The sequence below is a fragment of the Seriola aureovittata genome, chromosome 2 (assembly GCF_021018895.1).
Source record: "Seriola aureovittata isolate HTS-2021-v1 ecotype China chromosome 2, ASM2101889v1, whole genome shotgun sequence".
Taxonomy (NCBI): domain Eukaryota; kingdom Metazoa; phylum Chordata; class Actinopteri; order Carangiformes; family Carangidae; genus Seriola; species Seriola aureovittata.
In genome coordinates, this window is record NC_079365.1 from 31760001 (window position 1) to 31767718 (window position 7718).

General features: G+C 47.0%; 1 protein-coding gene across 4 annotated transcripts in view; it reads right to left on the bottom strand.

Annotated features, from left to right (window-relative positions):
* Window positions 1–308, bottom strand: part of raly (RALY heterogeneous nuclear ribonucleoprotein) — an 87452-nt gene extending 87144 nt beyond the window's left edge. For all 4 annotated transcript variants that reach the window (XM_056364251.1, XM_056364245.1, XM_056364236.1 and 1 more), the window contains exon 1: window positions 180–308. The gene's annotated coding sequence lies outside the window, so the exon portion shown is untranslated. The remainder of the gene's footprint in view (window positions 1–179) is intronic.
* Between the last annotated feature and the right edge of the window lie 7410 nt (window positions 309–7718).

Sequence of the window (7718 nt, forward strand, 5' to 3'; positions counted from 1 at the left end):
AGAAGAAGAAAAAATAAACAGAGAAACTGGAGGGGAAGAGAAGACACAAGCAGCAGCGGCGGGAAAAGCTCCGGGAAAAACCTGCCGCTGAAATTCACGACAAGAATCAAAAGGAGAAGAAACCGAAGCAGCAAGAAGAAGAAAGAAGGAGGAGAAGAAGAGGAGGAGAGGACACCTACCACCAGCGGGACAACACAGTCAAAGAGGCCGAGGACAGAGAGCAGGGGAGCGGGGCTGAAGCTCAGTGTGTGCTCGGTTACCGGCTGCAGCTCCGACTGAGCACCGGACAGCGGGGCGGTGCTGAGCAGAGAGAGACTGGAGCGAACCACTGAGGGAAGGAGGGGGGTGGAGGTGGGGGCGGGGGCAGCGCGCGTAATTTGGCTCCGGGCCAATAAGAGAGACTGACTCCATGATAATAATATTCTACATAAACCTGGTTTTATAGATGAAAGCATGATGCAGGTTTTCTCTTGTTAGAAACGAGCCCATAGGTCGTCTGTCAGCAGGTTACTATGACGTCATAGTTAGGTTTTGTTGCTAGGAGACATCTAGAGGTAGTAGTAGAGATGACAAGAGCAAAGGGAAAAGTGTTGGTGACGTAGTATAAAGAGAGACAGAGTCCACGTCAGGAGGAGGTGGACGGATGAATGTGACACAGGAGAGCGGTGTTCGATTCCTGTGTTGTTTCTTTTATCCATGACCTTTCATTGTTATTATTGTAACCATGACAACAGAGATCGTCTAATGATGAGGAAGTACTTATTTTAACAAAATCACCATCTTTTTCCCCCAAGCCATTACTGTTATTATAGTAACCCACTACAGTCACGTGTTTATTATGGTAACCATGACAACTGAGGTCCGGTACTTATGCTGCCGTAGGAGCTGAAAGGGCGCTATTCCAGGAGTCGCCCCTATGGGCCGTAACCAATCATCAACCTCCAGAAACATGAAATCAACACGAAGAACCAGAAGCTGCAGTTCCTCTAACGACCACTAGAGTCTGGCTCCAACAGTGAGTCAGTCCCCATAGACTCCCATGTTAAACTGTCCAACTTTACAGCAGAAATAAACATGTTTACAGCCTGGTACAAAAACTGTTTTGGTCTCTAGAGCTAATTTCCTCCTTCATGACACCTGTTTATATAACTCACCTGTTTAGATTTTATTAAGGACTACAGTCATGGAGGATTGAGGGCGTGGCCTCTTTGAGTGACAGGTGGGTGAACATATGCTTGCCACAAAAATCTCGCACGTCCTCTTTGCCCATATTTGGATTAGCTGGGAGTTAGTGGCGGAGTCAGACACTGGTCAATTGGTCAGTTTTTTTGTATGTCCCAATTCACATCATACATTATCTCAAGGCAATTTCCAACTAGAGCAGGTCTGGACCTTCTGTTATATAAAATTATTTAGAGACCCAACAATTTCCACCAAGAGCAGCACTAGGCGACAGTGGCAAAAAAAGACTTCCTTTTAAGAGGCAGAACTGAACTCAGGGTGGGCGGAGCCATCTGCCTCGACCGATTGGGTTGGAGAGGGAGAGAGAGAGAGCGAGAGAGAGAGAGAGCGAGAGAGCAGGAGAGAGAGAGCGAGAGCACAGAGGAAGAGAACAGAAAGTACAGGGATAACAATACTAATAATAGTGACAGTAGCGGCAGTAACAGTGATAGTTATGTAGTGGCAACTGTAGTGCTCCTACTGATTAAATAATAATGACAAATAACATTAGTAAATATCATTATTATAGTAAATTTGAGCAGGTTCAGCAGCAGGTGTGAAACAGGATCATGGAGCAGTAGCTGTTTGCAGCTGCAGGTTCAGACTCTGCAGCTCTGGAGGAGGGAGGAGCTGCAGGGAGGAACAGGGAGGAGAAGGGAGAGAGAGAGGAACACAGCCTGGGTGCTTCATGTGCTTGAGGGAAAAACAAGTTTCAATAAAGTTTACAACAAAAAACTGTTTATGACAGTAGTTACTGATGGTCTGGATCCTCTGCTCATTAATTAATGAATTAAAGTTTAATAAGTTTTATTAACTTGCTATGCCAGTTTGAAAAACAACGTCTTTAAAATTACATTTACTGAGGCGGGAAAACAACGAGGACTCCATCAGTCAAGGTTTGTGTTTGTGCAGCAGCTGCTTACACCTGTGAGGACACACATATCACTCACTCACCTGTCCCTCACGCACCTGTCCCTCACTCACCTGTCCCTCACTCACCTGTCCCTCACGCACCTGTCCCTCACTCACCTGTCCCTCACTCACCTGTCCCTCACTCACCTGTCCTTCACACTGAAATCTGTGTCTGAAACATAAAAGGAAATTCATGTGAGGGTTAGTTTAGTTGAAGCACAGTGATATTCTTCTTCATGACAATCTAGACACCCCCCCCCCGTGCTCCAGACTCCACCTGTGAAATGACACCTGAATGCAGGAAGCAGCAGATGGGACAGGTGTGAGCTGGAGTCCTGTGAGACACATGTACATGTCCAACCTGACAGCTGCAAATGTCAGATAATACTCATGAAGACTGAGGAAATATCTGTGTTGGGGGATTTAAACATTGATATAATCTTCTTCCCTGTAATTGTAAATATTACAATATATTTCTCATATCAATTTCTGGAAGAATCTTGTGACACCCCTAAAGTGGACTGTACCATTTCTAAGGTCTGGTCTGCCTCACTCCATCAGTGGCTCCGCCCTCAAGTCTCTGCTCCTGTGTGTCACAGACACTGCAGCTAAATGTAAGTAGCACTAGCTAACTAGCTAGCTTGTTAATTACACTTTATTTTCTCGCCGTCAGAGTTTCTCAATTAGATTGTGTCAAGTATCTAAGGATGAACGCTAACGAGTCTTCAGAGCGGCAGAGACCTTGAAGGAAACACTCAGTGCTTCATGTGTGAGGAGACGTTTACAGCACAACACACTGTAAACACACAATACACAACCAGATATATTCCCTCTGTTCTTATTTTATTTACATATTTTCTCATTGTGTTTATTACATCAGCATGTTTAATGTCTTGAATGGACTGAGTGTTTTTGCTCAGTCAGTTGCAACAGACTCTTTTTTCATTGGAGCATCAGTTTGAACCTCGTGTACGAAGGTCTTCACGTACCTTATCTCACCCCTCACAGGCCACACAGCAGATCTTCAGTCCAAACACAACACATTTGGGCAGAGACGTAATTAGCTTCTCTCCTTAATTAGTCCCAATTAGCAGTTTTTACACAAACTGTGAAGATCAGGCAGGAAATCCTCCGTCTTACTTTCCTCCCCTCAAAGCTTCCGAACAACTTTCTGTTCCTGAAAATACGACTGCAACAGAAACTCTGGCGTTAATGAGCTGAGGAAGAGTGTGAGCGAGTGACTCTGTGCTTTAAATCCTTGTTAATACCCCAAAGCCTGTTTGCTCATAGAGGGGCAACAGGTGTGGGAGGAGCTTTAGATTCTCAGCAGCATGAGGAAATAAAGTGGTGGGAAAAACAAACAGGTCGGGGGGGGGGGGGGGGGTCTCAGACCAGGAAGAGGTCTCAGACCAGGAGGTCTCAGACCAGGGGGACTCAGACCAGGAAGAGGTGTCAGACCAGGAGGTCTCAGACCAGGGGGACTCAGACCAGGAAGAGGTCTCAGACCAGGAGGTCTCAGACCAGGGGGACTCAGACCAGGAAGAGGTCTCAGACCAGGAGGACTCAGACCAGGAAGAGGTGTCAGACCAGGAGGACTCAGACCAGGAAGAGGTCTCAGACCAGGAGGACTCAGACCAGGAGGACTCAGACCAGGAAGAGGTGTCAGACCAGGAGGACTCAGACCAGGAAGAGGTCTCAGACCAGGAGGTCTCAGACCAGGAAGAGGTCTCAGACCAGGAGGACTCAGACCAGGAAGAGGTGTCAGACCAGGGGGACTCAGACCAGGAAGAGGTCTCAGACCAGGAAGAGGTCTCAGACCAGGAGGACTCAGACCAGGAGGACTCAGACCAGGAGGACTCAGACCAGGAAGAGGTCTCAGACCAGGAAGAGGTCTCAGTTTACAGTAGATTTACTGTGGATTAGGGACGGGGGAGATGAGGATCTGTCGTGTTGATCATGTTTGATAATGTGAAAACCATCAGTTTCCTGTGAGCAGACGCCACTAATCACTTGTTCACAGACACACACAGACACACACAAATATACACACACAAATACACACAGACAAATACACACACAGACACACACAGACACACACAGACACACACAGACACACACACATCTTCAATCTTCAATAATGAAGCTAAATCACCTCAGACAGTCTTCACAATCATGTTGTTTTGGTTCTGGTCTTGGTCCCGGTTCTGGTCCAGGTTCTGGTCCTGGTCCCGGTTCTGGTCCCGGTTCTGGTTCTGGTTCTGGTCCAGGTTCTGGTCCTGGTCCCGGTCCCGGTTTTGGTCCAGGTTCTGGTCCTGGTCCCGGTTCTGGTCCCGGCCCCGGTTCTGGTCCAGCTTCTGGTCCAGGTTCTGGTTCTGGTCACGGTTCTGGTCCTGGTTCTGGTCCAGGTTCTGGTCACGGTTCTGGTCCAGGTTCTGGTTCTGGTCCTGGTTCTGGTCCCGGTTCTGGTCCCGGTTCTGGTCCCGGTTCTGGTCCAGGTTCTGGTTCTGGTTCTGGTCACGGTTCTGGTCCTGGTTCTGGTCCAGGTTCTGGTTCTGGTCACGGTTCTGGTCCTGGTCCAGGTTCTGGTTCTGGTCCCGGTTCTGGTTCTGGTTCTGGTCCTGGTTCTGGTCCCGGTTCTGGTCCCGGTTCTAGTCCAGGTTCTGGTCCAGGTTCTGGTCCAGGTTCTGGTTCTGGTCCTGGTTCTGGTCCCGGTTCTGGTCCAGGTTCTAGTCCAGGTTCTGGTTCTGGTTCTGGTCCTGGTTCTGGTCCCGGTTCTGGTCCCGGTTCTGGTCCAGGTTCTGGTCCAGGTTCTGGTTCCGGTTCTGGTCATGGTTCTGGTCCAGGTTCTGGTCCAGGTTCATGTTCTGGTCCTGGTTCTGGTCCCGGTTCTGGTCCAGGTTCTGGTCCAGGTTCTGGTCACGGTTCTGGTCCTGGTTCTGGTCCAGGTTCTGGTCCTGGTTCTGGTCCCAGTTCTGGTCCAGGTTCTGGTCCTGGTTCTGGTCCTGGTTCTGGTCCAGGTTCTGGTCCCGGTTCTGGTTCTGGTTCTGGTCCAGGTTCTGGTCCTGGTCCCGGTCCAGGTTCTGGTTCTGGTCACGGTTCTGGTCCTGGTCCTGGTCCAGGTTCTGGTCCAGGTTCTGGTTCTGGTCCTGGTTCTGGTCCAGGTTCTGGTCCAGGTTCTGGTCCCACACTTATGTTCAGTTTCTCCAGAGGTTGAGACCTGAGCTGTAGATAGTTGCTCCTGTAAACAGACAGATGTGAACGCAGGTGTCTGAACAGGGAACATCTGACCGCTCCACTGTCACTGCTGCTGAAACAGCCTCACAGAAGAAGACAGTATTTGGAACAGCCTTTCAACAGGCGGTGTTCACCTGTTTTCATGTAATTGGTCATAATTGGACGGTACTGTACTCCAGTGTATCAGACACACTTTTCATCACCACAGGCTGTAAACATCAAACATCCTACAGGCTGGTGAAACTGACATTGAGGCGACTAGATTTGTTCCAAGGTAATTCAGTTAAATTTGCACCACAGTGAAAATAATCAAACTGCAGCTATCCAGCTATTACACCCATATGGATCTCCAGTGGCTCCCTGAGGACCTTTTTGTTAAGACGGCACAGATTGTCACAAAGTGCCATTTAAATAGCATCATACACCGTGTAGTGTCCCGAACGACTGTCCTCATCTAACACTACAACAGAAAGGCTGCAGGGAATCAGGTGAGCTACAGTCCACAGAGGGAGGTGGTTGTGGTGGATGAATGAGTGAAGCACACCATCCTCCCACAGGACACTTTGACTCCTGTATGCATCACAAGTTACAACAAAGGTGAGGTTCAGGAGAACATCGTAGTTTGGGTTAGAAATCGTTTCTGCCAGAACTTCTCTCATGTGACTGGTTAAAGAGGTCCAGGAGAGTCTGAACCCTATCATCACTGTTAGCTGTCCAAATCGCACAGTTGGCAACAGACACCTGGTGCAAATAAGATTGTTGGCTAAGGACAACTGAGTCAAAATACTACATACACCTGGGTGTACTGACCTTTACCCTGCCTTGGAGTGTGGTCTTCTGAACAGCTGTAAACAGCGCCATGCTGTCAGTCCGTTGACGACACACTGAGTTTTTATCATTAACCAGCTGTTTCTGTAACTGTGGGATAAATAGTGGTGGTGCCGAAAAGCTCTGACTAAAGTAGGCTGATGTTTATTACTGTTGTCTAACCTTTGCACAGCTCTGACAAACCCTGAAGAGAATATTAACACTTGTTCAGTTTAGTTCATTTAATGAGACCATGATGTTTGATTAAAGAGGTTCTAAACAAAGTTACAGTGTTATATAATTCTCTTTCCTTTGATTTCCTCCAGGAATTTACACTGTATGTATTATATAATCATTATCATAAAGACTTAATGCTGTAACCATCCTATATTTTCATTCTCTAACTGAATTCCTAAACATATGCGGCTGCACAAAGCTCCATAAGAAGCTCTAATCCAGGCTCCTTGCATTCACATTGAAATAATTGTTTTCTTTGTGTAAATACCCATCAAGCTTAATCCTGTCATGGATAGGAAACATTGCAGCGGATGATAGAGCAGCAATTTCTTTTAACCTTCATTTGCCCAGGGAAATGTGGTGCTGGAATCTCCGGCTGATTTCACTGCTTTTTGTAAATGTATTTCTGTTTTGTTTAACTCACAGTCCCGCTGAGATGAGACGCCTCCTTTTCAGAGCAGGTTTGGCCCAGAAAGCAACATCAAGACAAAACTGTGTAGACAAACCAACATAATCACAGCAGCAGAGAAGGAACCAGCCTGTACAGCAGAATTTAAAACACATAAAAGCCTGAATATGAAAGACACAAGGAACAAAACTGACGTGTAAACAGCAAACAGCTTGAAGTGTGTCTCTTGTCTACACATCTCGTGTACATGAGTCTGTTTCTGCAGCTCCACCATGGCTTCATCCTCCAAACGTTCGGTTACATTACTTTACTTTTTCACATGAGGCCTGTAAATCAATCACATGAAGGAGCTGTGATTAAAAATAATAAAACCACAGGAGAGGAAGCAGAGAATCGTCATCAGGTCTGTAGCTCTATGAGCTTTTAGCCTCTGTTAGCTCATAGTTTCTATTTTACCTCACATTCACTGTTTGGTTAAAACTCAGCAGCTCTGACAAACCCACAGGACATGACCTGCCCAGCTGACGCAAGAAGTTCCTGTACAATGCTGCTGTGTCTGTTTAGCCAGTAACTGTTGTCTAAGTAATCTATTACCCAATTAGCAATAGCAACATTTACTGAACACACTCATAATAATGGTAACAGAAAGTTAGCTAATGTTAGCATGTTACTGTAGCCGTCACTAATGAAAACAGACATGTAACATTATGAACCATCGAGTTACTGACACATGGAGGAGAAGAGAAACCAGTTCTGAGTCCAGCTGGACCCTTTGGCAGCTCGTAGGGTTCTCCACCCAGTAAACCAGACCAGTATCAGCTCCACGGTCGGACTGGGATAGAAATTCAGTTTTGGACTGATCCACTGGGACTGGCCGCACCAATGACACTGACAGAGC